At 40.1% G+C, this 22715-nt stretch overlaps 1 long non-coding RNA gene across 1 annotated transcript; it reads right to left on the bottom strand.

The window, feature by feature from the left end:
* Nucleotides 1–1940: 1940 nt before the first annotated feature.
* LOC128061016 (uncharacterized) lies at nt 1941–22347 on the bottom strand. The gene is made up of 5 exons (XR_008200663.1): nt 22281–22347; nt 21834–21869; nt 19627–19736; nt 2257–2310; nt 1941–2027 (listed from the first exon to the last, which is right to left on the bottom strand). It is a non-coding gene; the product is annotated as an uncharacterized LOC128061016 (long non-coding RNA).
* Nucleotides 22348–22715: the final 368 nt, after the last annotated feature.

The raw sequence follows: 22715 nt of genomic DNA, 5'->3' as shown, positions 1-22715 counted from the left end.
TGTGAACCACTAAAAACACTAATATATACAGGAACCTGTGGTGGTCTACTCCTGTTCAGCAGTACTCTGTGTTCAAATTTAATGTAGACCACAGTTCCCCAAGATTGGTAGGGCCATACCTCCAAGCATATGAAATAATTAAAAGCTCTCTAAAGAGGGAACAATACTATAAAACTTCGGGCTTCAGGGTCTGGGATATCCGGGACAAGATTCCACTTCTACCTCTTACTAGCTGAATGATCTTGGGTGGATTTAACTACTAAGCATTGAATTCTACATCTGTAAAATGGGGAAATACTGCTTAAGCAGTGAATGGTGCAAAGATACTAAGTGTTCAGTGAGGTTGGCACTACTCTTATCCTTATTTTAAAGATGAGGAAAGGGAGGCTTAAAACATTTAAGTAACTTTTCTAATGGGCATATAGAAACTAAGTGTAGAACTGAAATTTCAATTAAAAACCTGTAGTTGAGAGAACCATAATCCAAAAGGATACATGCACCCCAGTGTTCATTGCTGGAGGAGGAAATACCAGCCCACTCCAATATTCTTGCCTAAAAAATCCCACAGACAAGAGGAGCCTGGCAGGCTAGAGTCCATGGAGTCACAAAGAGTTAGACACAACTGAACATGCACACACCCAATATTCACTGTAGCATTATTTACAGCAGCAAAGACATGAAAGCAACCTAAATGCTGTGGTACAAACATACAGTGGAATATTACTCAGCCATAAAAAAGAATGAAATAACGCCATTTGCAGTGATATGGATGGACCTAGACATTATCATTATTGAGCTTCCCTGGTGGCTCAGATGGTAAAGCGTCTGCCTGCAATTCAGGAGACCCGGGTTGGATCCGTGGGTTGGGAAGATCTCCTGGGGAAGGAAATGGCGACCCACTCCAGTATTCCTGCCTGGAGAATCCCAGGGACGGAGGAGCCTGGTAGGCTATAGTCCATGGGGTCGCAAAGAGTCAGACACGACTGAACGACTTCACTTCACTTCACTTCCAGACATTATCATACTAAGTGAAGTCAGAGAAAGACAAATATCCTATCACTCATATGTGGACATGTGTTAGTCACTCAGTCGTATCTGACTCTTTGGGACCCCATGGACTCTAGTCGACCAGGCTCTTCTGTCCATGGGAGTCTCCAGGCAAGAATACTGGAGTGGGCTGCCATTTCCTTCTCCCTTCATATGTGGAATCTAATTTTAAAAATAAAGTTACAAATGAACTTATTTACAAAGTAGAAACAGAATTATAGATATGGAGAACAAATTTGTGGTTACCAAAGGAGAAACGTGGGGGGCGGTGGAGGGAATAAATCAGGAACTTGGGATGAGCACACATTACTATGTATAAGATAGATAACCAACAAGGGCCTACTACACCCCACAGGAAACTCTACTCAATATTCTATAATAACTGATAGGAGAAAAGAATCTAAAAAAGAATTAATATCTCTATTAATATATGTGCAACTGAATCACTTTGCTCTACACCTGAAACACAACATTGTAAATCAGTTATACTCCAACTAAATTAATGCATTTAAAATATGCTTAATGAAGAACAGTCTCTAGAAATATTTGGTTGTTACACAGATAACATAATCAGACACAACCACATTGGATTTCAGTCTCATTTATTTAAAAGATTTAGAGCTCAGAATAATTTTTAACATGGAAAAAATATGAATCAACCAAATTGCATCTCTTAATATACCAATATTCACATTTAATTTTAAATTCATTTTCAATATTTATGTAAACAGAGTTTCAGGTCAGATTTTCATGGTGAAATCAGGACTAGTTCAACATAATGAGATAAAGTTCTATAACTAGAGAATTACATAGAAGCTAGGAATTTTTAAGAATACAACAGAGCTGAAGACTTCATTTGTCTGTACAATAAAACTTACATACTTGTAACAGTTCTGTCTTCTACCTCATCTTCATTTAAATGTAGTTCCAAATATTGCACTTAATTTCTCCTTTAAGTTCAGTTGAGAAGGTGTTCAGTTCTAGGTTAAAAAAGAAACAGTGCCATGATTTAAAAGCCTTTGACATTAGAAACTTGGGAGGTTTTCAAAAAAGTAAAACTTTACTGTAACAAACAATATTACCATAAGACATGAGCATTAACAAGTACATGCTTCAGTACTGCATTAGCACGTTCAAAGTGACTTCACATTATCCATTCAAACATCACAGTAGCACTCACACGTCTCAGCATGAGTTTCCACTACTTACTCAGCTCTCAAGAAGTTCAGGCCTTTGAGGGGGTTGAACATTTCATGAGACCTTCTATAAACAAACAAACAAAAAAAAAAAAACTAAACCAGTCATTTTGAAACAAATGATTGAACAATATAGTTTTGATATTGGTTTTTTTAGTTTCAAAAGCTCACAGAAGTATATAAGAAAGTATCCCACCTCATTTCCTATTCCCACTAATTGCAGCTGGCAATTGGGAGTACATCTTCTATTTATTTTTCTCTGTAAGTATTAAGCTATATGACATATACAACATACATACTTTGCTTAAGTTAAAAAAAAAATTGTGAGGAGGTAGCCAAGATTGTGGAGTAGGAAGACCCTGAACTCACCTCTTACCAAGGACTCACGAGAATTGCAACTACTTACAGAGCAACTATCTATTTGGATGACCTGAATACTAGTAGAAAAGTTTTTTTTTTTTTTTTTTACAAGTGAAGACGTCAAGAAGGACCCACAATGAGACAGATAGGAGGAATGGAGATGCAATACAGTCAGGACCCACACCTGGGTGGGCAACTCACCAGAAATGCCACAATCATAGAAGGCCTCTCCCAAAAGCACGAGGACCCTCAACCCACTTTGGGCTCCCTAGCCCAAAGGCTGCTCACCTCCTGGTCCAGGAAAATGAGCCTCCAGAACATCTGGCTTTGAAAAACAGCAGGGCTTATGTTTGGGAGGAGGTCGAGAGCTGAAGGAAACAGACTCTGCTCTTCAGAGGGCGCACAGGGACATCCCTGGTGGTGCAGTGGCCCCCAAAACAGGGGTCAGGTTCAATCCCTGGTCAGAGACCTAAACCCCACATGCCTCAGCTGGAGTTCGCACGTCACAGCTAAAGATCCCACAGGCTGCACCAAAGATCAAAGTTCCCATGTGCCTCAACTAAGACCCAGTTCAGCCAAATAAACAAATAATTTTTTTTTAAGTGTGTACTAACTGTGGAAGGATCTTCACTGAGGACACTTTTCTCCAACCTGTATATCTATATACATGCACATGTCTAAAATAATGTTCATTGAGTATTAATACTTGTTACTTCAGAGTGGTAAGATCTGGAGTCATTTTCTGCTTTTTTATGTTCGTATTTTTGTGCGTGTAATGAGCATGTACAATTAAAAAAAAACAGCAAGGTGATTAATTACTCCTTAAAAAAAAAAAAAAAAAAGAATGTGCACAAAAATCTCACAAACCCCAGCACAGAACAGTAGTTTGAAAAGAGCCTGGGTCAGACCCACTGGGGCTCCAGGAAAGGCAGGAGGCAACTGGAACACCCCCTGGGAAAAGAGACATTGCTGACAGTCATTTTGGGGAGCTCGTTCTTCCACAATAACACTGGTGTGGCAAGTGCCATTTTGTAATCCTCCAGCCAGATCATTAGCACCAGGCACCTGGCCCCACCCTAAGCAGCAGAAGCTGCCCAGTAACCCTGAGCCAAACAGACAGCCTCAAGAATCGACTACCCCAGGCTCCAGAAAGCCCATATTCATTGCAGGAAGCACGACCTTGCAGCCAATCAGGTTGGGGGTCAGCCCTACCTACCAGAGAGCCCACAGGAGTCAACCCCACCACAACAGGAGGGTGTGCCCAGCTCACATGGGGGCACCCCTAGGGTGTCCCTGGTGGCTCACATGGTAAAAAAAATCCACCTGTAATACAGGAGACTCGAGTTCAATCCTTGGGAAGTTCCCCTGGAGAAGGAAATAGCAATCCACTCCAGTATTCCTGCCTGGAGTATTCCACGGGCAGAGGAGCTTGGTGGGCTACAGTCCATGGAGTCACAAAGAGCAAGACACGACTGAGTGACTTACACTTTCACTAAGGCATACAGTTCTAATGACCAGAGGAACACACTGCTGAGCCCCAGGGAGCTATAGGTGAAAGAATTATACTGGAATACTTTCTCATACCCTATAAACTCAAAATGGATTAAAGACTTAAATGGTAAGGTCTGAAAGTGAGAAAGGAGGGAAGGGGGCAGTGTACAACCCTTAGCCATTAAGGATACAACAGAAACTGGTTAAAACCTACTGGACCTGACACAGCAAGCAATTCAACTTCCAGTACATCTTGAACCTCCTGATACATTCGATGAAATACCTGTTGTTGCCTGTTGTTGTTGTTTAGTCACTGAGTTGTGTCCAACTCTTTTGTGACCCCCATGTACTGTAGCCCTCCAGGTTCCTCTGTCCATGGGATTTCCCAGGCCAGAATACTGGAGTGAGTTGCCATTTCTTACTCCAAGAGATCTTCTCAACCCAGGGATCAAACTGTGTCTCCTGCATTGGCAGGCAGATTCTTTACCACTGAGCCACTGGGGAAGTCCCTGTAGTTTGTGTGTGCACTAACAGCATAAGCTAAATGACACACCCACAGGTACCATGCCAGTCCAAAGGCAGACCATAAAAGGTCAAAAAGTGGGCAGTGGAAATCCCCTCCCGGTCTCCAAAATACTTAGAATATCCCTCCCACTTGTTAGTGTATGAAACTACCCAGCCCATAAAAACTAACCACCCTTGTGGCCCAGTGATAAAGAATTTCCCTGCCAGTGCAGAAGACAAGGGGTCGATCCCTGATCCAGGAAGATCCCACATGGCGTGGAGCAACTCAGCCTCCGCGCCACAACTACTGAGCCAACGCTTTAGAGCCCAGGAGTCACAAACTCTGGAACTACTGAAACCCACAAACCCCTAGAGCCCGTGCTCCCCAACAAGAGGAGCCACCACAAGGAGAAGCTCACACACTGCAACTAGAGAGTATCTCCTGCTTGCTGCCACTAGAGAAAGCCTGTGCAGCAATGAAGACTCCGTGCAGCCATAAATACACATGTAAAATGATAAAGAAACAAAACTAAGCTAACCACCCTTTATATCAAGGCCTTCTCAGATGGCCCACATCCTGCCTATAGAATGTGTCCCTCTCTAAATAAATCTGCTTTCACTTTACTGTGGCCAGTTCTTGCATTCTTTCCTGTGCAAAGCCAAGGAGCTTCACTTGGCTGCTAGAGACGGGCACGTGACTATCCTCTCACACCCCATTTTCCTGCAACACGCCCACCACTAGTAGATGTGGAAACCCAGCAGGCCTCTCAGGTTCCTCAGCTGTTATCTCTATCTTCTCTGAAAGGTGGGGCATTATTTGCCATCCCACTTTACACGTGAGCGAACCAAATACTGGAGCTGCCCAAGGTCACAAAACTTCAGGCTTGTTCTTTTCCTCATACTATTCAAAGAGAAGATTCTGTTTTTGAACTATTTTGATACATATGTATGATAATGAGTTGATCTCTGACCTGGGTAATGCAAGATGATTGTGAAACAGAGCAGACCTAAGCCCAGCCCATGGCCTGCAGCCAAACTGAGTCAATCCATGGATGTGGGAAAGTGCAAGCTGCTCAGTCATGTCTGATTCTTTGCAGCCCCATGGACTGTAGCCCGCCAGGCTCCTCTGTCCATGGTATTTCCCAGGCAAGAATACAGGAGTGGGTTGCCATTTCCTTCTCCAGGGGACCTTCCAGACCTAGGTATTGAACCCAGGTCTTCTCCATTGCAGGTTGATTCTTCACTGCTGAGCCACCAGCAGGTTCATGGATGTGGGAGTGAGCAATAAATGCAGTTTATCATAGAACCAGGAGGTTTTACAGTTGAATGCAGCCAACAGGTGCCTAACCTCACCTTCTACCATTTCCTTTTCTGCCCTACTCCCCTTGCACGCCAGCATGCTCCTCTCTCTTCCTTCCTCAACACTTCAGCCTGCAGCCTTTAGGCATACTCTTTCCTCAGTTGCCTCCATACCTGGGTGCTTGGAAAGCAGAAGGGCTATTTATTTCTCCATTCCCTATCTTATGTAGAAGATTTTAAGGAGGCTTATTAAAATTCTCTTACTGCAAAACTAAAAAAACAAACAAACAAACAAACAAACAGAAGGGAGCTAGAGATAGGAAAACATGTTTAGATCCCCTATATCGATAATGTGAACACAGCTAACTAGCAATATCTATTTCACAGAGACATAACCAGCATTTCAATTTTTCAACACTACCTGTAAACTGAGTAACAGGGGGTGGTATTCCTAAGACCCAATCATTCTTGAGTAAGAGATGACAATGATGTTGCTAGATTTACCAGATGAGTCCCCAAAAGCACAACAAATAGTAACCAACTAATTGTACACTATCTTTAACAGCTGGCTTCCCCTCCGGCAGACAGTTAAAAAATTGATTTGGGCCAGGTGAGACAAAGAAGTGTAGCTTCTTTCCAATTCTTGCTTTAATAAAGGAAAATCCTAAGTTATAACTTAAGAGAAAAGTAGAACCAGCAGACGAGCTATATAGCTAAAAATATGTGACTGATTTTACTTTCCAACTGGAAGTTATTGCTCCCTGCCATTAACTTTTACATTTTTCCTTCTACAATAATGATCCACTCGTTCATTTAATGACTACTAATTTAGAGGCTACCCACTCCAGTACTCTTGCCTGGGAAATCCCATGGACGGAGGAGCCTGGTAGGCTGCAGTCCATGGGGTTGCTAAGAGTCGGATATGACTGAGAAACTTCACTTTCACTTTTCCCTTTCATGCACTGGAGAAGGCAATGGCAACCCACTCCAGCGCTCTTGCCTGGAGAATCCCAGGGACGGCAGAGCCTGGTGGGCTGCTGTCTATGGGTTCGCAGAGTCAGACACGACTGAAGCGACTTAGCAGCAGCATATGTTTACTAGAACTATGTTGTGGTCGTTCAGTTGCGTTCATATCCAATTCTTTGAGATCCCATGGACTGCAGTACACCAGGCTTTCTTGTCCCCCACTATCTCCCTGAATTTGCCCAAGTTCATGTCCATTGAGTCAGTGAGGCTATCTCACCATCTCATTCTCTGCCACCCTCCTCTCCTTTTGCCTTCAGTCTTTCCCAGCATCAGGGTCTTTTCCAATGAATAGACAGATCTTTATGGTGCTTTAAGTATGGTTGGTATCAGATGGATCTTTGTGCTTTTGAGGACTTTAGAGAAGGCCCTTATCGCTTGAGTGTAGTGAAGAGGAGAGGCCGCAACCAGGTATGCTTCCTTAGGACACAGGCACACACGCAGACATAGTATCAGTTTCCACTGTCGATATTATAAATTGCCGCAAATTGGTGACTTTAAGCAACACACACTTATTTTCTGACAGTTTTATAGGTTAGAATCACAACCCGGGACTTACTGGACTAAAATCAAACTGCTCATTTTGGAGGCTCTAGGGAAGAGTTTGATTCCTTGCCTTTTTCAGCTTCCAGAGGCTACAGGAATTCTTCGACTCGTGGAATCCTTCCTCTTCCTACATCTTCAAAGCCAGCATCCCTGCATCTCTCTTGACTGTTCTTCCACAATCATATCTCTCTTTCTGACCAAAGCTGAGTTCAGTTCAGTTCAGCCGCTCAGTCGTGTCCGACTCCTTGCGACCCCATGAACTGCAGCACGCCAGGCCTCCCTGTCCATCACCAACTCCCAGAGTTTACTCAAATTCATGTGCATTGAGTTGGTGATGCCATCCAACCATCTCATCCTCTGTCGTCCCCTTCTCATCCTACCTTCAATCTTTCCCAGCATCAGGGTCTTTTCCAATGAGTCAGTTCTTCATATCAGGTGGCCAAAGTATTGAAGTCTCAGCCTTGCATCAGTCTTTCCAATGAATATTCGGGACTGATTACCTTTAGGATGGACTGGTTGGATATCCTTGCAGTCCAAGGGACTCTTAAGAGTCTTCTCCAACACCACAGTTCAAAAGCATCAATTCTTCAGTGCTCAGCTTTCTTCACAGTCCAACTCTCACATCCATACATGACCACAGGAAAAACCATAGCCTTGATTAGACGGACCTTTGTTGGCAAAGTATTGTCTCTGCTTTTCAATATGCTGTCTAGGTTGGTCATGGCTTTTCTTCCAAGGAGTAAGCATCTTTTAATTTCATGGCTGCAGTCACCATCTGCAGTGATTTTGGAGCCCCCCAAAATAAAGTCTGACACTGTTTCCACTGTTTCCCCATCTATTTGCCATGAAGTGATGAGACCAGATACCATGATCTTCGCTTTCTGAATGTTGAGCTTTAAGTCAACTTTTCCAACTCTCCTCTTTCACTTTCATCAAGAGGGTCTTTAGTCCTTCTTCGCTTTCTACCATAAGGGCGGTGTCATCTGCATATCTGACGTGATTGATATTTCCCCAGCAATCTTGGTTCCAGCTTGTGCTTCTTCCAGCCCAGTGTTTCTCATGATGTACTCTGCATAGAAGTTAAATAAGCAAAGCGACAATATATAGCCTTGACGTACTCCTTTCCCTATTTGGAACCAGTCTGTTGTTCCATGTCCAGTTCTAACTGTTGCTTCTTGACCTGCATACAGATTTCTCAAGAGGCAGGTCAGATGGTCTGGTATTCCCATCTCTTTCAGAATTTTCCACAGTTTGTTGTCATCCACACAGTCAAAGGCTTTGGCATAGCCAATAAAACAGATGTTTTTCTGGAACTCTCTTGCTTTTTCGTTGATCCAACAGATGTTGGCAATTTGATCTCTGGCTCCTCTGCCTCTTCTAAATCCAGCTTGAACATCTGGAAGTTCATGGTTCACATATTGCTGAAGCCTGACTTGGAGAATTTTGAGCATTACTTTGCTAGCGTGTGAGATGAGTGCAATTGTGTAGTAGTTTGAGTGAGCATTTTTTGGCATTGCCTTTCTTTGGGATTGGAATGAAAACTGCCCTTTTCCAGTCCTGTGGCCACTGCTGAGTTTTCCAAATTTGCTGGCATATTGAGTGCAGCACTTTCACAGCATCATCTTTCAGGATTTGAAAGAGCTCAACTGGAATTCTATCACCTCCACTAGCTTTGTTCATAGTGATGCTTCCTAAGGCCCACTTGACCTTTTATTCCAGGATGTCTGGCTCTAGGTGAGTGATCACACCATAGTGATTATCTTGGTCGTGAAGATCTTTTTTGTACAGTTCTTCTGTGTATTCTTGCCACCTCTTCTTAATATCTTCTGCTTCTGTTAGGTCCATACCATTTCTGTCCTTTATTGAGCCCATCTTTGCATGAAATGTTCCCTTGGTATCTCTAATTTTCTTGAAGAGATCTCTACTCTTTCCCATTTTAATATTTTCCTCTATTTCTTTGCACTGATCACTGAGGAAGGCTTTGCTATCTCTCCTTGCTATTCTTCGGAACTCTGCTTTCAAATGAGTATATCTTTCCTTTTCTCCTTTGCCTTTTGCTTCTCTTCTTTTCATAGCTGTTTGTAAGGCCTCCTCAGACAACCATTTTGCCTTTTTGCATTTCTTTTTCTTGGGGATGGTCTTGATCACTGCCTCCTGTACAATGTCACAAACCTCCATCCACAGTTCTTAAGCCAATCTGTCTATCAGATCTAATCTCTTGAATCTATTTGTCATTTTCTCTGTATAGTTGTAAGAGATTTGATTTAGGTCATACCTGAATGGTCTAGTGGTTTTCCATACTTTCTTCAACTTAAGTCTGAACTTGGCTATAAAGAGTTTGTCATCTGAGCCACGGTCAGCTCCCGGTCTTGTTTTTGCTGACTGTATGGAGCTTCTCCATCTTTGGCTGCAAAGAAAATAATCAGTCTGATTTCAGTATTGACCATCTGGTGGTGTCCATGTTTAGAGTCTTCTCTTGTGTTGTTGGAAGAGAGTGTTTGCTATGACCAGTGCATTCTCTTGGCAAAATTCTGTTAGAGTTTGCCCTGCTTCATTCTGTACTCCAAGGCCAAATTTGCCTGTTACTCCAGTTATTTCTTGACTTCCTACTTTTGCATTCCAGTCCCCAATAATGGACATCTTTTTTGGGTGTTAGTTCTAGAAGGTCTTGTAGGTGTTCACAGAACCACCCAACTTCAGCTTCTTCAGCATTACTCGTCAGGGCATAGACTTGGATTACTGTGATATTGAATGGTTTGCCTTGGAAACAAACAAAGATCATTCTGTGGTTTTTGAGATTGCATCCAAGTACTGCATTTCAAACTCTTTTGTTGACTATGATGGCTACTCCATTTCTTCTAAGAGATTCTTTCCCACAGTAGTAGATATAATGGTCATCTGAGTTAAATTCACCCATTCCAGTCCATTTTAGTTCACTGATTCCTAAAATATCAATGTTCACTCTTGCCACCTCCTGTTTGATCACCTCCAATTTGCCTTGATTCACGGACCTAACATTCTAGGTTCCTATGCAGTGTTGCTCTTTATAGCATCAGACTTTACTTCTATTGCCAGTCACATCCACAGCTGGGTGTTGTTTTTGCTTTAGCTCCATCTCTTCATTCTTTCTGGAGTTATTTCTCCACTTACCTCCAGTAGCATATTGGGCACCTACCAACCTGGGGAGTTCATCTTTCAGTGTCCTATCTTTTTGCCTTCTCATACTGTTCATGGGGTTCTCAAGGCAAGAATACTGAAGTGGTCCCTTCTCCAGTGGACCACTTTGAAAGGTTCTGTAATTGTAAGGAACTGTGTGATTAGATTAGCCCTTCTAATCTTCCTCCTCTCAAAATCCTTAATCCTTACACTTACCATCACACAATCTGTGTTTCTGATCATTTTCTTTGCTGTGCTGAAGCACTTTTGTTTGATGTAGTCCCGTTTGTTTATTTTTGCTTTGGTTTTCTTTGCCTGAGGTGACATATCCCCCCCAAATATTATTAAGAGCAATGTGAAAGAGTACATGTCTCTGTTTTCTTCTAGAAAGCTTATGGTTCTGTTGTAGGAAAACTGGGCACAAGAGGATGTTCACGTCCCAGGTCTCAGAGGAGTTCCTGGGGTTGGCCACCAAGAGAGAGGATCTATGGCTTCGTGCAGAAAAGATTTCAAGAATGGGCCATAGTAAAACGAAAGCAAGTTTATTTAGTTCATTTCCAAATGTGTTTTCCAACACCAATGAGCAATTAAATTAACTCAGTCTTGAGACTACTGGAGATAGCATCAGATCCCACAGGTGTAGTCCCACAAGACTGTCCCCACTTCAGGCACCACATGCAAATCCAGGTTGTAAGCATACTTCTGACTGCCTGGTTATAAAACTGGAAGTTCCTGCTGAAACACAAGGATGATGGTAAGTTCAGGCTGAGCACAATGTTGGAGCACCACTCTGTTATCTCACCACCAGAAAATCAGAGGAAAGTCACACACACCCTGCAGCCACCAACCCCAATTTTGCCTGTAAGACTTCTCTCCAGAAAACATTAGGGAGTTCAGGTTTTTTGAGCAAAAGCACTCATCTTCCTTGTACGCCCCTTGAAATAAGCCTTTTTCTACTCCAAACTCTGAAACTAGGCACACAAACTTGCACTCGGTAACAAAACTTTTTAAAACTATAATACCACCGACTCACACACCATTCACCTTTTTTTAATCTCTGAAAGTTTCAAACATACATATATGAAAGATTTATCAAGTTGGGAATACCTTGATGAACAGGAAAAGCAAAACAAAAGGTAGGATTACATGGGGAAAAAGCCTGTCATCTTCAAAAATGGGTATCTAGCTAACTTTACAAAGAACTAGTAGAAGTGAGTAGCTAAAAACAGATGTAAAGTCAGCAGCTAGATTCATCACAAATAAAGAAATCATCAGAAATGTGTGTAAATCAAGTCAATTTAGGCAACATTCCACTTTCTGAATACCAGAAGGGAGGAAAAAAAATGTAATAATCCTAATGGTGAAATAGCTTCTTTTGGAGCACAAAGCAAGTTGTCTTGAGAATTCCCTGGTTCTCCAGTGTGTAAGACCCCATGTTCCCAATGCAGGGGGCCTGGGTTCAACCCTTGGTCAGGGAATTAGACCCCACATGATGTAACTAAGAGTTGGCATGCCCCAGCTAACAGATTCCATGGGCTGCAACTAAGACCTGGCCAGCCAAATAAATAAATAAATGTTTTGTTTTCTGAAAAAGCAAGTGATCTTTATAGCTTGACACAAAGTGAAACAATGCTCTTGGTTACAGCATTATCTGAATTAAATGAAATTCAGAGGGAAAGAAAAATGTGGATACAATTGACAATAGCTCTTTGACATCAACTGTCTAAAAATAAAACTTTGGAAATGTAGCTTTTGTTGGGGAGAAACCTTTTTGCAAAACATGAGTACTTCCTAGGGCCCTGTTTTCTATTCAAATCCATACACTGTCGCTTAGCCTTTTTTTTTTTTTCCAGCATCACCTGGTAATGACATTCGGCACCTTGTAATATCTGCATATATGTATGTGTGTCTAATGAAGATATGAATGAATACTCACTCTTTTTCTAAGTTTTGTAACAAAGGTCTCTTTTTGGTTTGAATCTGTAGAGACCAAAGGGCTCAATTTTAATATTTTCACAAGTTCCTGAAATACTGCTCCGTCATCACTTCATGAATGATTTTAATCATTTAAATGGAAATGTGAAAAAGATGATTTCCAAAACTAAGACTATATATTATTCATAAAAAGACAACAAAAATAATTTTCGGACAAAATTGTAATTTTTGAGTGTGGTTTCCAAGTATAGAGAAAATATGGTTTAAAATGTTGAACACTAACATTTTTCTACTTTACTTTCAAAAAGTTAACTGATACTGAAAATATATATAAATTATTTTAATAGTTATTTGTTCTGTTTTGATAACTTCCTTGATGTTTTCGGGTTGGTCAAAGTTGGAGGTGCAACGTTGGAGATCTCAGAGTTAATTCATTCTTTTCATCATGAAATGAAAACTTTGGGACACCAAGATAGAGACTAAACAAAGAAGTCTGTAGGTTATTCCCTATTTAATATCAATTCAAACACTATCAGATGATCTGTTTTACCTTCTCTAAGTGGAAGTATTCAATAGTTTAAGTGATCCTGAACTCCTGATCTGGGGCTGCTCAACTAGCAGATGGTAAATTTGACACACAGCTAAAATGGGATGAGATATTCTGACCCTTTCCATATCCCAGGGAATGTACTAAGGATCCATGCTTAGTTATAACTGTGCCCTTGTTGAAATCTCATTTCAACTCTCACCTGATTTGAGATACAAGTGTCCTCTTAATCTAATTTAGGGAGATTTTTAATAAGTCAAACCTAAGAGGTTCAGTTGGGGAATTAGTGAACATTAGTCAATACCTTTTACAGTGAATATAATCCCTGTTTAATAGTAAAAGGAAATGGTGAACTTGGTTTACCTTGGAGCTAAAGATTGTTGCTCTAAATTTTTAATCTCTTCTATTTCTAATGAGATGAAAACACACATATGGAGGTAGCCAGATTTTCAGATCTCACTGACACAATATCACAAAAAATCCCAATTGCCCCTCATTTATCAATGATAGTGAACAACAAATTCTGTTAACCTAGTTTCAAAATAAACATAAAAGCAAAAAACTAGAGTCCATACTACATTGTAACCTGCTTTGGTACTTAACATAGTAAATATCTATGTCATATTTTCTATATAATTTTTAATGGCTTGACAGATTCCAAGTATAGATATATCATGATTCTAAACATCTGGGACTTCCCTTGTAGCTCAGTCAGTAAAGAATCTGCCTGCAGTACAGGAGACCTGGGTTCGATACCTGGGTTGGGAAGAAGCCCTGCAGAAGGAAAGGACAACCCACTCCAGTATCCTTTCATGGAAGATCATGACACAGGAGATTGGTGGGCTGCAGTCCATGCGGTCGCAGAGTCAGGCGTGACTGAGCAACTAACACTTCCTTACTTACTTAAACAATTTTTTATTCTTGGGTATTTAGGTTGTTTCAGGTATTTAGCAATTAATATAAATAAAGCTGAAACAAGAACTAGTATGTTTTTATACACATCTCCAAATGTTAAATTCTTAGAAATCCAATTATTGAGATAAGTTGCAAATATTTTTTTCCAATCTTTAGCGTAACTTTTTTGGGTTTTTTTTTTGTTTGTTTTGTTTTAGTGTATTTTGATAAGGAAGTTTTTAATTTTGATGAAATACAATTTATCATTTTTTCTTATTTTTTAATTATTAAAAATTTAGCCATGGGTGTACATGTGTTCTCCATCCTGAACCCCTCTCCCACCTCCCTCCCCAACCCATCTCTCAGGGTCTTTACATTACCCAAGATCACAGAGATTTATCTCGTTTTATTCTAGTTTTCTCTCTTACGTTTAGATTTTCAAGTTAATCTTTGTGTATATCAGGAGGCTAGGAATAAGACTCATCATTTTGCATATGGATCCCCAACTGTTCCAGCATCATTTGCTGAAAAGACTATTTTTGCCTATTGATTTACTCTGGCACTTTTTTGAAAGGCACTAGAGTTTACATCACGTGCATACCTCCATTTTGCTTTGTCTCATTGATTTCTCGTTTTGTTAAAATTACATGTAGGGTCCTGCAGTTTTAAAGTCTTGAGAATTCTCTGGTAGCCCAGTGCTTAGGACTTGGCGCTTGAAATCCCTGGTCGGGGAACTAAGATTCTGTAAGTCATGCAGCACAGCTAAAAATTGTTTTAAAAATAAAGTCTTAAAATCAGATAGTGTAATTCCCATTGTTCTTATTTTCAATACTCTAGAGCCTTTACATTTGCATATAAATTTTAGCCTGTTGAACTACAGATAGATCAATACACCAATTTGAGAAGAGGTGAAATCTTAACAATATTGTCTTCTGATTCTTGAACATGCTATCTTTCTCATTATTTAGGTATCCTTTAGTGTCTCTCAGCAATTTCAGAATACAGGTCTCAAACATACTTTGCTAAATATATCCTTCAGTATTTCTTGTTTACTGGTGCTACTGACATGGTTTTTGTCTCTTAACTTCAATTTACAATTACTGTTGCTATGATGAGCATTTTTAAGGTTCTTGGTAAACACTGTCCTTTACGAAGGTCATACCAGTTTGTATATCTAACAAAATATGAGAATCCTTGTCTGACCACACTTTTCTAAGTACTTATCTCATTTAAACTTTTTTTCTCCCAGATACGATTTTCTCTTCTTGGTAAGATTTATCGTTGGATCTTAGCCACAGAAAGTTTGATCATATGCCTTGGTTTATGGCACAGCAACATTACTGTTCTTTTAATTTAGTATCTTTTTACCTCATTTCCTGCTCCTGTTCTACTTTTTGCTGTATGGGCAACCTTCTTCTTGTCCTTAAGAAACCATCCTATATTTGACATGTTTTTGAGTATTTTCTTTAAAACATCTTTGTGTGTATGTATTTTAAACGTATACAAATGGTATTATATTATAGATTTCATGATTACTTTCACTAAACACTGCATTTTTTAAAATATGTGCATATGTGGCCGGTATATGTAGTCCTTTGCTTCTGTGTAATGCATAGTACTATACATGTGTCTCCACTATATTTTACCTATTCCCCCACCTCTCCAAAGGGATCAAGAATCCTAGGTTCCGACTTTCCTGGTAGTGCAGTGGTTAAGACTGTGCTGCCAATGCAGCAGGGCCAGGTTCAGTCCCTGGTCAGGGAACTAGATCCCACACGCCACACCAAGAGTTCACGTGCCACAACTATAGATCCCGTATGTTGCAACTAAGACTGCACAGCCAATAAATAAATTTAAAAAAAAAAGAATCCCAGATTCACTCTAAACTACTACCAAAAAATAAAAACAAAAAATGAGATCAATACCCTTGTTTTTGTTTCTTTGGAGACCTGTTTAAGACTTCTTGAGGACACATACCCAGAAACAATTTATTAATAACATCTATATTCATTTAACTAAATTCCACCAGACTGCTCTCCAGAATGGTTCTGCCACTTTATACTCTCAGCACCAGTGTACGTATCCCCTCATCCCCATTAACACCTGACATTACCCATCCTTCTGCCTGTTAGTCTACTAAGTAGAGAGAGACTATACTGTTGCTTTCAGATGAACCCCTCTGATTACTAATGAGTTTGGGCATATCTTTCTAGTTTGTGAGCATGATTATAACGTTGGTGCATTTTTCTGTTGGTAACTTGTTTTTTTTGATGATCTAAGTATTTCTTATCATACTGTAGGTACTAGATCCTTGTTGGATTTAGACATGAACATATATTCTCCAATAGTGCCATCAATTATAAATTAACAAATCTTTTTTCTCAGGACTTTTTTCCAGTGATCTGTTGTTGAATAATGAAGCACTCAAAACCTCACAAGCTGAAAATGAATCATTTTATTTTGGTCAATATTTGGGGGGTCAAAAACTGGGAGAGGCACCACTGGGTGGTTCCCCTGATTTACACAGCAATAGCCAAGGCAGCTGGGGCTACAGAATCCACTTCCAAAATGGCTTCTTCACTTACACTTCACTTCTGGTTCCTTGGTGCTCCTTGACCTCTCTACTTGCTGTCTCATCTTCCAGGGCCTCCTTTCATGATCTTGGGCTTCTTATAACATAGAGATTTCAGGGAATTGCATTTTTTATTTAGTGGCTGGCTTCCAAGAGGCAGGAAGCAGAAGCTGTCAGGCAAATTAACAGCAACATCTGGAAATGCACATCATCACCTCTAACATGGGTTTCCCTGGTGGCTCAGACAGTAAAGAATCCACCTGCAATGAGGGAGACCTGGGTTTGATCCCCAGGTTGGGAAGTTCCATTGGAGGAGGGCATGGCAACCCACTCCAGTATTCTTGCCTGGAGAATCCCCATGGACAGAGGAGCCTGGTAGGCTATAGTCCAACGGGTCGCACAGAGTCAGACACAACTGAGCGACTAAGCACAGCACCTCTACCATAGTCTCTTGGTCTAAGAACTCAAAAGCCTTGCCCAAATTTAAGGAAGTGGAGAGATGCCACCTTCTGATCACACTCTAATATTATGTTGCAGAACACGTGAGCTGGAAGATACTGTTGTGGCCAACTTTGGAAAAGAGTGTCTGCCACGTTATTAACTGAGTTTTTCCTTTTGTGAATTATCAAACCATGGCTTAGTCCATCTTTTCCAATTGAATTATAAAACTTTTTATATTACATATCTCAAAAGGTTTCATTTATAAAAATTATGTTTTTTACAAGTTTTTCTCCTCAGGTAGAAGAATATAAGACAATTTCATTTACATCACTATTAAGTTTCCTTCTAAAAATCTTTTATTAGGATGAGAAAATTACTTAACACTATGTATCTCAAAAAACTAATGATATATATTACAGGATCTTATCAAATAATAAACCATTTCATAGACATCTTTAAATTAACCCCATAATATTAAAAATTCAAATTATACGATACAATTATAACGAGTGGCACAAAAAGTTTAAAATTACTGATGTCTACATTTTGACTTTCTAATACAATGGGCCTTTTATTTTGCATCATAAACTGCACATACTCTACACCTTTGGTTAACACTAAAATAAAAAGGAAAAAGTTGGCTACTCTTTAAAAACAACTTCAATGACAATAGGGTCCTCACTCCCTCAAAAAGACTTCTTTAAAAGCAATTTAAAACCCAGAAACATAGATTTATTAGAGAGTTTAAAAAAAAATAAGCTACAAAAGCAGTTTACAAATAATTTTTTTTTTTTGGTTAGTAAACACACACAGAACTGTTTTTTTCTATCATGTGAATTTAAGGACTTCTAATATTTTCTTAATAAAACTTTTCAAAAATATGTATTTCATGAGCGTGTCGGGCAAGAAGTAATACTGTCTTCAAGTGAAACTTGTCTGAAAATGACAAGTCATTCACCTCTTCATTAACTAAAGACTGCTAGTAACAGAAAAGCAAACTAAGCTATATACCCTGGATTTTTTTAGATGACAAATTCTGGTACTTTGTGCTAAGGTTTAAGGTAATTATTAACTCATTCTTCCCTACCACATAGAAATATAATATTCCCTAGCACACAGAAATATAATATGCATAGCATTTTAACTATAAAACTGCAACATGACAAGAATCCTGTATTAAGAAAATGTCCTTATCACAAATATTTCAGATTTAAAAAATGGTTTTAAAAGTTGAATCACATTAACTTGGAAAAACAAATTCCAAACTAAATAAAAATGTCATTTAAGTTCTAGAACCACAAAGGCACACTAAGAAAGTCAAACAAAAATAAGGAAGGGAGAGGACACAGCAAAATGACCTCTTAGGGTCTTCTGAACCTTTAAGATACAGCTAGAATCCTTTAAGTAGCAGGATATATGCTAATGATCTTGCTTTCTTTCAGATGGAAATGAATTAATGTCTTTTACTTTAGACATAGTATTTTGAAATAACTGTTGGTTTGCTGTGTCTTGCCCATAAAAAGCATATGACTAATACTCTAACTTCAAAAAATGAGGCCCAGCGAGCAAAAATAATGTATGTTATCCAACAAATGTATATAGAAAAAAATCAGAAAATAAAATTGACAAGCATGGAAAAAATTTAAATACTTTTCCTCTTTCTCCCAGAAAGGCGGAGGGGAGGGGTGGCAATACACTCTGTGCATCGGAGTACTGTGCTGTGCTCAGTCGCTCAGTCGTGTCTGACTCTGTGACCCCATGGACCATAGCCCACCAGGCTCCTCTGTCCATGGGACAGTTCAGGCAAGAATACTGGAGTGGGGTGCCATTTCTTCCTCCAGGGGATCTTCTCCACCCAGGGGTCTCCTGCACCTCCTACACTAGCAGGCAGATTCTTTACCACTGAGCCACCTGGGAAGCCCATGGTTAAGAGTACTGCAATCTAAAAACAAATGTATGGTTTTGCCATACATTAATACAGTATTGTAAAGTAAATAAAGTAAAAATAAAAATTAAAAATAAATAAATAAATAAAAACAAATGTATGAAACTGAAGAAGACAAAATACACATACAAGTGCACAAAGTGCAATCAATAATTCCTCCTCCTCAGACAATGTAAACAAAAAACAAGTGCAATCAATAATTCCTCCTCCTCAGACAATGTAAACAAAAAACAAGGGCCAGATTCTGAACGCGTGATTTGTTGTCTTGTATATGCAGTTTTACCACTCACCAATGTTCACAGATACAGAAACACATTAATAAGAGATGCTTGCTTTCAGCAAAGTGAACAATTAAATACAGGGAAATGGAATTAGAAAAGACTTAAGTAAAAGCCTCAAATAGATATTCCTACTCCTCCCCCCTAAAGTGTTTCCAAATTTTGGCTACCATCTAATGAAAACAATTTTTTGTTATCTCCCAAATTCTATTGCCGCATAGGTCAGAGATATTGCAGGTTCAGCTCCAGGACACCATGATAAAACAAATATCTCAATAAAGCAAGTGATGCAAATTTGGGGGTTTCTCAGGGCATATAAAAGTAATGTTTACACTATGGTGTAGTCTGTTAAGTGTGCAATAGCATTATGCCTTAAAAAACGATGTACTCACCTATAACTAAAAAATGTTTAACTGGGACTTCCCTGGTGGGCCAGTGGTTAAGACTCCATGCTTCCACTGTAGGGGGCGCAGGTTCAATCCCTGGCCTGGGAATCAAGATGCTGCATGCCACAAGGCGTGGCCAAAAAAGAAAATAAAAATTTTTTTTCAAATGCTAAAAAACGCTACCCCTCATGTGAAACTTCAGCAAGTCACAGCAGTAACATCAAAGATCACTGATCATTGATCATAACAAATAAAATAATAATGAAAAAGTGTGAAACAGTGTGAGAATTACAAATATGAGACACAAAGACACAAAGCAAGCAAATGGTATTGGAAAAATGGTACTGATGCCACAAACCTTCAATCTGCAAAAACAAATAACCTGCAAAAGCTGCAAAGTGCAACAAAGTAAAGCACAATAAAACAAAGTATACCTGAACCTGAAACAAAGTTTGTGTCTCTTTTTTGAATGAACACCAGAAACAAAGGCTTTCACTAATAACGCCTAAGTCAGGAATGTTACCCTTTGGCATATGTCTCATTGAAAGAAGTCTCATCAAACCCCTGCAAACTTAAACTTCAAAAGGACAGCTTGTGACACATCTACACAATACAACCCTCAGGGATTATCTTCCCCACTGGGCAGTGGATCTTGATATATTTTTCTCGAAACTACTGCTGACTTTATGTATTACAAAACACATTTTACACCAGCAGCAGAACTAGGGTAGTAGAGATGGAAATCAGGGTACAAAATAAAGAACTCAGAGGCTAAATGTTAGAATTCTTGGGTATAAACTCTCCCCATTTAGTGAAGAAATGTGTCTAAATGTCCCAAGAAGGAGGGTTCTTTGCAAATGCACTAAGTTTATCTCTAAATTTACACACACCCATCCACTCTCAGAGCACCTTCTTATGAACTGTTTGTTCTGCTTAACTCAAGTCAGAGTAACTTGGCAGTTTAAAACTTATGTATCATTTTTCAAAGAAAATTGTGCTTGGTTTTAACTACTTCTGAATGATTCTACAAATCTGTAACTTCCAGCTATCCAGTTTTCCTAAGATACAAAACGCACTCACTCATTTTTCTGTTAAATCACCAAAACATAACCAATATGGACAACATAGATCATTTAAAAATAAGTGTCTCAATCTTTTTGCAAATGGAAAGTTGGCGAATATTCTGATACACACTGGGGTGAGGTCAGAGAAAAGGAAAGGGCTTTATGGATTACAAAACACACATTACATCAGCAGCAGAACTGAAGTTACGTGATTAGCAAGCCAACAATGTCAGTCTACCAATTTAAACCTGAAATCATGCTTCAAAAGAAACATACATACAAACCCATCTAGCTTCGCTCCTCCTTTTTCTACCATTAGTATCTCTCAACTAGTCAAGCACTAAGCAAACTCAGACAAGAGCAAAATTATAATCCACTTCATCACAAAATATCAAAGGGCTTTTCAATTATATATGAAGTGGTGTAATGGAATGACACAGAAACAGGTTTCAGATGCTTTCAATTATACCAAGAAAAAAAATGGAACATACTTTTTTACTTTCTCTGTAAATAATTTCTGTAATGTGGCCTGCCCCTCCAATCTAAAAACTGATACCTGACTTCCAAAGCATCTACTGTACATTATCGGAAATCACCTACTTCACCAAACTTGAAAGACCTTCCTAGACACCAGAAATAGTGAGGTCCCAGTTTGCACAGTAGGTAAGGCAGATGATGACCTGCTTAGCAATCTGGTGTTATCCTGAGATGTTAACAGGTGCAGTTAAACGGCAATGCACAGTGTCTCCTTTTGCCTGATACTGAGAAAACACCCAATAACAAATGTCAAACTGTCCCAACATGCAGAGGAATCTTATGAGCCAAGAGTAATATTAACACAAGGAAAAGTAAATCTGATTCCCATAAAACTTTCCAAACAACTTCAGAGCACCAGAGAAGCCACAGGGGCTTGCTTCCTAAAACTAAAGGAACTTGTGATATTGGCATTTGCTTTATATCCATTTTTGCACACAATTCCTTACTACAAACAACTGCAAAACACTCCTCTGAAGTTTTCAAAGATTTAACAACACATTCAAGCTAACAGAAAAGCATTTCACAAGCAGGAACGGCCGGCCACTGCCTCGCAGCATTAGCAAACAAGGGCAAAGTTCACCAAAAGCAAGAGAAAGTGAATCGCACACTCACCAACGACAGACTCACAACTCATGCAACTTCTTACACCTAAAACAAAAAAGAGACAACACCCAAGCTACTGCTGTCCACCCTTTCCAAAATCCCAGCTCGTGCATAAATCCCACCAGACCCACGAAAACGAGCCCAACCTAACCCCAAACAGGGTCGTAAGCATCAAGAGTACAACGACAGGGTGGAACGCTGTAAGAGAGGGGGGAGGGGCGCAGGGCACAAAGCACAACAAAATAAAGCAGACTCTAAAACTCTAAGGCGCTAGCCACAGCGAAATTTCAAAGGCAGAAGGCCAAACGGCCAGGGTCCTACAGGTTGGGGCCCCCCTCACAGAGCCGGGAGCCGCCAGAGGCCCCCCTGGCCAATCTAACGACAGTAGGCCACCAAATTAACCCGTCAGGCCGCTCTCCCACCTCCCAAACACACAACTAACAGGCCCTTGGCAACCTGGGGGCTGCTGGGGGCCCTCTAACGATACAGAGAGCCCCCCAAGCCGTCCGGAACAGCAGAAACTCCAAACTCCTGCCTTGGCGGCGGCCATCACTGCGAAAAAGCGAACTTTTACGACAACTCCCACAATGCCTGCGGCCTACAACTCCCAGAGTGCACCGGGCGGCGCCATGGTTAACCCTGTCGTGGCACCGGGACTGACGAACCCTGCTCTCCTGCCCATCCCAACTGCCAGTTGTTGCACCTACTTTTACCTTCACAATCTGAAACTAACTTTGGAAGTTTTGTCAAGCCGCTACAGTTATACTATCTCAGCGCCTTCTTTTATCACACAAACAATGCCAACTGGCCAGAAAAATCATCCCTGACAGAGAACTTTTTGTTATCTCCAGAGCTCTCCTCACAGTGCCAAATGTTTTGTCAATCAAGGGG

Source organism: Budorcas taxicolor, chromosome 15 (assembly GCF_023091745.1).
Source record: "Budorcas taxicolor isolate Tak-1 chromosome 15, Takin1.1, whole genome shotgun sequence".
Classification (NCBI taxonomy): domain Eukaryota; kingdom Metazoa; phylum Chordata; class Mammalia; order Artiodactyla; family Bovidae; genus Budorcas; species Budorcas taxicolor.
Note: the sequence above shows the minus strand (reverse complement) of the source record. Positions and strands in the feature narration are given on the sequence as shown.